This window comes from Pongo abelii, chromosome Y (genome assembly GCF_028885655.2).
Source record: "Pongo abelii isolate AG06213 chromosome Y, NHGRI_mPonAbe1-v2.0_pri, whole genome shotgun sequence".
Lineage (NCBI taxonomy): Eukaryota > Metazoa > Chordata > Mammalia > Primates > Hominidae > Pongo > Pongo abelii.
This window is the reverse complement of record NC_072009.2, coordinates 44,565,185-44,572,130: the sequence shown is the minus strand read 5'-3', so window position 1 is coordinate 44,572,130 and position 6,946 is coordinate 44,565,185. Positions and strand designations below refer to the sequence as shown.

Here is a 6,946-nt window from a genome sequence, read left to right as displayed (position 1 = left end):
CTAGACCTTAGGCACTCTCACATGCTCTCAGGCATGTATCAAGCCAAGAAAGCAGGCTAGGAGTTTAACACATCTACATGTATACAGGGAACTATGAAATGCCTGAGCTGAGCAAGTGATTCACAAAGAGACAGAATCAGTATGACCTTTACACTGTGACCTGCCTCAAATAATTTCAGGCTCTCATTAACCAGGCGAGCTCCTCTTTCTCTCAGAAGTAGGTGAGGTCGAGGGAGTAAAGTGGGAGTTGGGGATAATGGAAAAGAAGGCCTGGTAATATTTCTTCTAACTCTGTTATAAATAAAAGGTAAAACATAAATGCCCTTTCTCAGGGCTCAAATGTTAGGTGAAAAAAAATGTTTGTCATCTCAGTTATGTGATGAGGACTTTAGCAGAGCAGTGCACACATGGTCATTTATTCTTTCCCTCTGCATGTTGTGTGTTTTTTCAGTTTATAATGTACCTGATCCACTTGTCTCATACTAGCTGCAAATGTCACACCAGGTGGCCAGCATGTCTGTGAAGGGCAGAAACTGGGGCAGCCAAACAGCTGGCAGACGCCAGCTAGTAAGTACCCAATGCCCATTCCATGGAGGACTCCACATTTAAAAGACAAGATAAGCAAGTGTCAGGCTGCCTCACTAGTTATCCCACCAAACAAACAAACAAAAAAGGTAACCCCTCCAGGGAAAGTGTGTGTGTACATGCCAAAGTACGTGCAGATAGCTACATGCAAAGGGGAAAGCCTGGAAAGGAACAAAACCCACCCCTGAACACTAGTTACTTGTGAGGAAGGGGCAGGTGAAGCCAACTGTCAGCATTACTCACCTTTTCAACAGATGAGCTTGCATTAGTTTTGGCAATTTCTCATAAAAAGGCAATTTTCACTCCTTGGGTGATCACCCAGGTCCTGCAAAACTGAGCCACCAACAACCACCTGTACCACTTAACATGAAGCCAAATAATGGCTTCCATCAAAGCTCAGCCCTCCTACCCACCTCCCAGTCCTGTCCCATGCAGGGGGGTACTGGACTTCTGGGGTCCAGGGGTCCAGGCCGAACTCAACCCACAGATTGTTGGTGAAACCAGCATGCATCCGAGGGCCTTTCCCCAACCTGGGCCATGTGCCCACTGCATAAATATGCCCATGCTTGTTCACCTAGGACAGAGACTCCCTTTCCTTACAGTTGGAATGAGGGGTGGGGAGATTTCATGGTGTCCTGTACAGGTTGGATGTTAATCTGATGTGGTGCTCTTGGAGAAGCTTGCCTGAGTTAGGTGCTTTCTCAGACTGTGGTCTGTGCTTCCCCTTCAAGCTGCAGAAGTCCCGGAAGGTAGTGCTAATGCAACCCCCTTTTACTGGTAAGCAGAGGTCAGGTGATCTGCAGCCAGCCAAGCAGCTGCTAAGTGGCCAACAGGCTGGATCAGCATCTCACTTGCAGAGGCTCTGTGTGGCTGTTGTGGCTGCCCTGAGACTCATTTTGCCTCCTCCTCCTCTTACCTCCACAGCTCTCCCAGCTTCTATCCACAGCTGTGCTCCAGGTGAAGAACATTTATCGATTCATCAATGTGCAACTACTTAGACTTCTGCATGCCGAAAGGCCCCTGATCCATGCTGTTTCCATATCCAAGCCCAAACTTGTCTACAACTTCAGCAAATCCAAGCCTCCTTGAATTCCCTGCAAGACCAAACTGAGCCCTACAACCCCCACTGCACTGGTTACCTGCCAGCCTCTGCTCCCTCCTGGGCCCCTGTCTATATAGTTCTGAAGTCCTACAAGAATGGTGAGTTCCTAAGCCGACTATCACCCAAACAGGTAAACAACCAGGGGCCTCCAGGGGTAGAGAACATACCCAGACAGGTTCTGCTGCCTGTAGACTTGATGTCCTTCTGCCACAACAAGCCATGCTTGCCAGGCTGGAAGGGGGGCTCCAATTACTTTGGAAATCTGGGCCTGTAGCTGGCATATGGAAAAGAGGCCTGGAAAAGGACCAATCCTGTCCATGAAGCCCCCAGATGGAACCAGGTAATTGGGAAATACATGGGTACCAAGTCTGATCCACATTCAGACCCATTGGGAACTGCAGCAGTGACTTACCTTCTCTGCCACTCTGGGTGTACCACTCCAGGAGGAACATCTGACCCCATGTGTCAGTGGAGATACTAGATGTGGGCAGGTTCCAGTTGCTGCAGCTGAACCTTCCCAACCAGGTCCATGCAAAGACATTTCAGATGGGGGCAAACCTGGGTGGGCAAGGACACCCCTCAGAGAGTGAGAGCCACTGAGGAGGGCTGTCACAGAGACCCCTTTTCCTGCTCTGAGAACAGGTTAAGGGAGTATGTGGGACCTCTGCCACCTCCCAGCTGCTTCCAGGAGCCACTTCTTTCAAGATGAGGCACTCTCCTGCTTGCCTGTTCCCATTTGGCTGCAAAAGGCCATTGCCAACATTCAGTAAACAAAAAGAAAGGGGCCTCACCTGTTTTCCCTGACACACCTGGGGCAGGTGGGTAGGCCCAGGGGTCCTGTGGTAGAACCTGTACATCTTCCCACCCCCAGGCTATGCTGGCTTCAGCTTATGTGTGTGATGAGGGTGGGGTGGGAATTGCCAAGAGGTAATTACACAGGCCACCGACAATTTCTACAAGAGCTAGGTAGAAGAGCACTGTCTTGTCATGCTGCCCAGTACTCAGCTCACACACACATCTGTTGACAGCTTCCCCAAAGCAGGCTTTGAAGTCCAGGCTCCCCAAGAAGCCTGGGGTGGAGATTCTGCCAGGCTAAAAGACCTATCCCCAAAGGTGCCACCCTCACCAGTCTCATCCTGACAATCTTGGATTATTTTTGCCCTGAAGTTTTGGAGTGGGGGACAGAGAGACAGCAGACAGTGTGCATTAATCACCTTTCCAGAGAGCATCAGACCCCCAGACTGGGACAGGTAAGAACTCCACTCAGGTGTTTTTCTCACTGATTGCCACTTGGGGGAAGCAACACTTGTCAGCCTCTGCCTGTCTCCCCAGGTCCTGTTCAGAAACTCTATCTGTGCCTTTGGAGAGACTGCCCCAAGCACACAGGCCCAGCAACCACCATCTATGGCCCCCAGGGCCTAATCACCTACATAGGGTTCAGTGCATGTGAGCAGACACTGGGCTTGATTCCTGCCCAACAGCTCGTGCCAGATACCCCATGCCCACCTCATTAAGAGAATGAAGCCACATGTTCACACCCAGGCTGTCATGGTGATAGAGTGGCTGGGGTCCTACTTTCCCACCCTTCAATGCTGGTTCAGAATCAGCTGTCAGACCACATTCCTACCCTGAGGTGGGACTTTGGGACATTGTCCACCAGGGACACTGACCACTTTTAAAGTTCTGGAAACAGAGGGCCAGCTGTTTCCCTGGAAGTTTGTTACATGGGATAACCCAAGGCTTGCCTTCAGGAACAGGTTTCCCACCACATAGCTGCCCAAGTCCCAGCACATCCATAAGTTCATGTGAAGCCTTCCTGCCACATCCACAGCCCATGCCAACCCCTCCTGGAACCAATGGAATGCTTGTTCCTGGGCATGTGATAAGCCCAGACAGCTTCAGCCTTGCAGGACAACTAAGCACATCTGGCAGTAGTAGACAGAGAGACTATAGAAAGAAGTTAGAGATGAAACAAGATGTTATGAGAATACTTTACTAGGCAAAATCACATACCATAAAAATGCTTTAAAATGCATCAGAGGAAGATGAAAAGACACAAATGAACAATTGCATAGTGATACAGGGCTGTCAGAACACAATAAAGAATCCACATAGTTTCCATCCTTTACCCAAGAAAAGGAAAGTTCTAGGCCACCTCCTCCTCAGCACACTCCTCAAACTCTTCCTCCTCAGCCATGGCATCCTGGTACTGCTAGGTTTCCGGCACCAGGTCATTCATGTTGCTCTTGGCCTCAGTGAACTCTGTCTCATCCATGCTCTTGCCCATGTACCAGTGGAGGAAGACCTTGCACTTGAACATTGCTGTAACCTGTTCTGAGACATGCTTCAAGAGTTCCTGGATAGCCGTGCTGTTGCCCATGAAGGTGGCCAACACTTTTAGCCCCTGGGGTGGGATGTCACTGATGGCTGTTTTTTTTTTTTTATTATTACTATTATACTTTAGGTTTTATGGTACATGTGTGCAATGTGCAGGTTAGTTACATATGTATACATGTTTTGGGGTAGCCAGTCAGCAAAGTAGCTGCTGTTCTTATTTTGAATGTTGAACGTTTGTTCACCCACCCTCTTCATGGGCATGCAACCCCTGAAAATGGCAGCCACCATTAGGTAGTGCCCATGACTCGGGCAGCCATCATATTCTTAGCATCAAACATCTGCTGGGTAAGCTCAGCCACAGTCAGGGCCCGGTAATGCTGGCTGCCCTGGCTGGTCAGTGGGGCAAAGCCAGACATGAAGAAATGCAGCCTGGGAAATGGGACCATGTTCACAGCCAGCTTCTGCAGGTCAGCATTCAGCTGACTGGGGAAGTACAGGCCCATGGTGACCCCACTCATGGTAGCAGATAACAGGTGGTTCACATCACCATAGGTGGGTGTGGGCAGTTTTAGGGTTCTGGAATAGATGTCATATAGAGCTTCATTATCTAAGCAAAAGGTCTCATCTGCATCTTCTATGAGCTGGTGGACTGAGAGGGTGGCATTGTAGGTTCCACCACGGTGTCTGTCACCTTGGACTAGGGCAGGATGCTGAATGTGTTTATGATCCTGTCCGGACACTCCTCCTGGATCTTACTAATGAGAAGCGTACCCATCCCAGACCCAGTCCCCCCACCCAGGGAGTGGGTCACCTGGAAACCCTGCAGGCATTCACAGCTCTCACACTCCTTTCTGACAATGTCCATCACTGACTCCATCAGCTCCGCACCTTATGTTTAGTGCCCCTTGGCCTTGTTTCCAGCCCCACACTGACCTGTAAGACAGTACAGTCAGTCACTTGATAGCCAGGTATACGGTCAACAGTGGTCACAACCACAATGCAAAATGGACCAAGTATCACATGTAAGGTGAAAGCACCATTCATCCTGCAGGTGGGGCAAATGAAACACCCTACCCCAGAGTTACAGGACAGCAGCCTCCCCTGTTAGAAATTAAGTCAGGAGTCAAACCTCAGACATGCTAACAGACCTTACTGTAGGTGGCTCCTACCCATTTTCAGGGAAGACAGTAGCCACGGACTCAGCTCAGCTCCCTGCAGGGAGTTTACAACAGTAGCTTCTCACCTTAAAGAGACACCTGGGCCTTCCTCCCAAAGCCTATTTAGGAGAGGCAGATTGAGTGACTCAGAGGATAGGAAGATGTTCAGGAGCCTTAGCTCCACAGTTCCCACAGTGATGACCTTTGGGAACTGCTAGATGAGCTGTCCTGGCTAAAGAGCCGCACGGCAGTCTTCACTCGCAGCTCAACAAAGATGAAGTTGTTGGCCTGAAGATCAACCCGAAGGGCCCCGAGCACACAGAGTCCATGATGTCCGGCTCCAGGTCCACAAGCACAGTGCAGGGCACATACCAGACCCCTGAGTGGGGCTGGAGGGTATTAGCAAGGGGAGGGCCACTCTTCCCAGGACAGCAATCAGAGGACTGGGTTCTCAATGCTGGCCTCATTGTAGTACATGTTGATGCGCTCCAGCTGCAGGTTGCTGTCCCTGTGGCAGGTGTCAGCAGAGTTGATAGGATGTTCATCAGAGATCACCCCCCCAGAACTGCAAGAGATTGGAGGGTCCAGACAGACCAGGGCTGAGTCACTGAGGCCAGGAAGCCAGAGGCACCCCTGCCCCTCTCCTAGCTCCTCTACCACCCCCACCCTCATCCACACCAACATCCCTAGGCTGCCGTGTCCCTGGAGTCCACCTCAGCCGCCTCACCAGTCTCCCAGTTCCACTGCATCCATGGCAGGGAGCCCAGGGTCTGCAATGCAGTGGCATTGCCCCTGCCACTGCCAGTGCCAACATCTTCCCTGGCCACCCAGCATGCCAGAGCTGGGACCTCAGAGCCCCAGATGCCAACCTTGGCACCGATCTGGTTCCTGCACTGCCGGGTCTGCATGAGCACAATCTCCCTCATGGCCAAGACGGTATTAGTGCAGAAGGAGAAATTTGAGAAGGAAGAGCTGATGTGCAACGACCCAGCCCACCCTCTGCCAAAGTTTAAATGGACCCTCACCTGCCTCCCTCAGCCTTGGATTGGGCTTCCAGAATAAGCAACAGCTTTACATCTGCACAGATGTACCCACCTGTGAATCCCTTGGAGTTGAACATCTGTTGGGGAACTCAGGTGGCCTTGCTGTGGTCCTTTGGATGTTGGGGAAATCTGGTCAGCTGGAGAACTTCCTCCCACATCTTTAGTTAGATTAAACCCGTAGCTGACATATAACTGAATTTTCCTCCCATGTGGGAAGAGAAGCCTCTTATTTCAATATTCACAGAGTGCCTTGCAACTATCCTAGACTGATGACATATTTTTGTAATTGATGAGTCTTTTCATCTATTAGGAGATATGTGGTTAGGAAAGGCCTTCCATATGTTAACTCAACAGGACTTAATTGTAAGTTTTACTTTGGAGCAGTTCAAACCCGCAGTCAGCTATGGGTGTTAGAGATAGTCAGGCATCTGATTTAGCATGAGTCTTCTTTAGAGTAGGATTAGCCCTTTCACCTTTCCAGAGGACTGTAGTCTCTACACAGAGTGAAGGTAATACTGGATTCCTAAAGCTGAGGATAGGTGTTGGGATACACCTGAAAATGGACCATTGTCACTTTGCAGGCTTTTAGATTACCCAAACTGAGGAATTATTTCTTCTGGTAAACACTTTTCAGATGGGGTGGGGAATGCCTCGATCTATCCAGTGAAGGTATCAGTAAGCATTAGCAAATATTTGAATGACCTGTAGGAAGGCATCAGAGT

At 50.0% G+C, this 6,946-nt stretch overlaps 1 pseudogene; it reads right to left on the bottom strand.

Annotated features, from left to right (window-relative positions):
- Positions 1–3,833: 3,833 nt before the first annotated feature.
- On the bottom strand, positions 3,834–6,107 carry LOC100441799 (tubulin beta-8 chain-like; annotated as a pseudogene).
- Between the last annotated feature and the right edge of the window lie 839 nt (positions 6,108–6,946).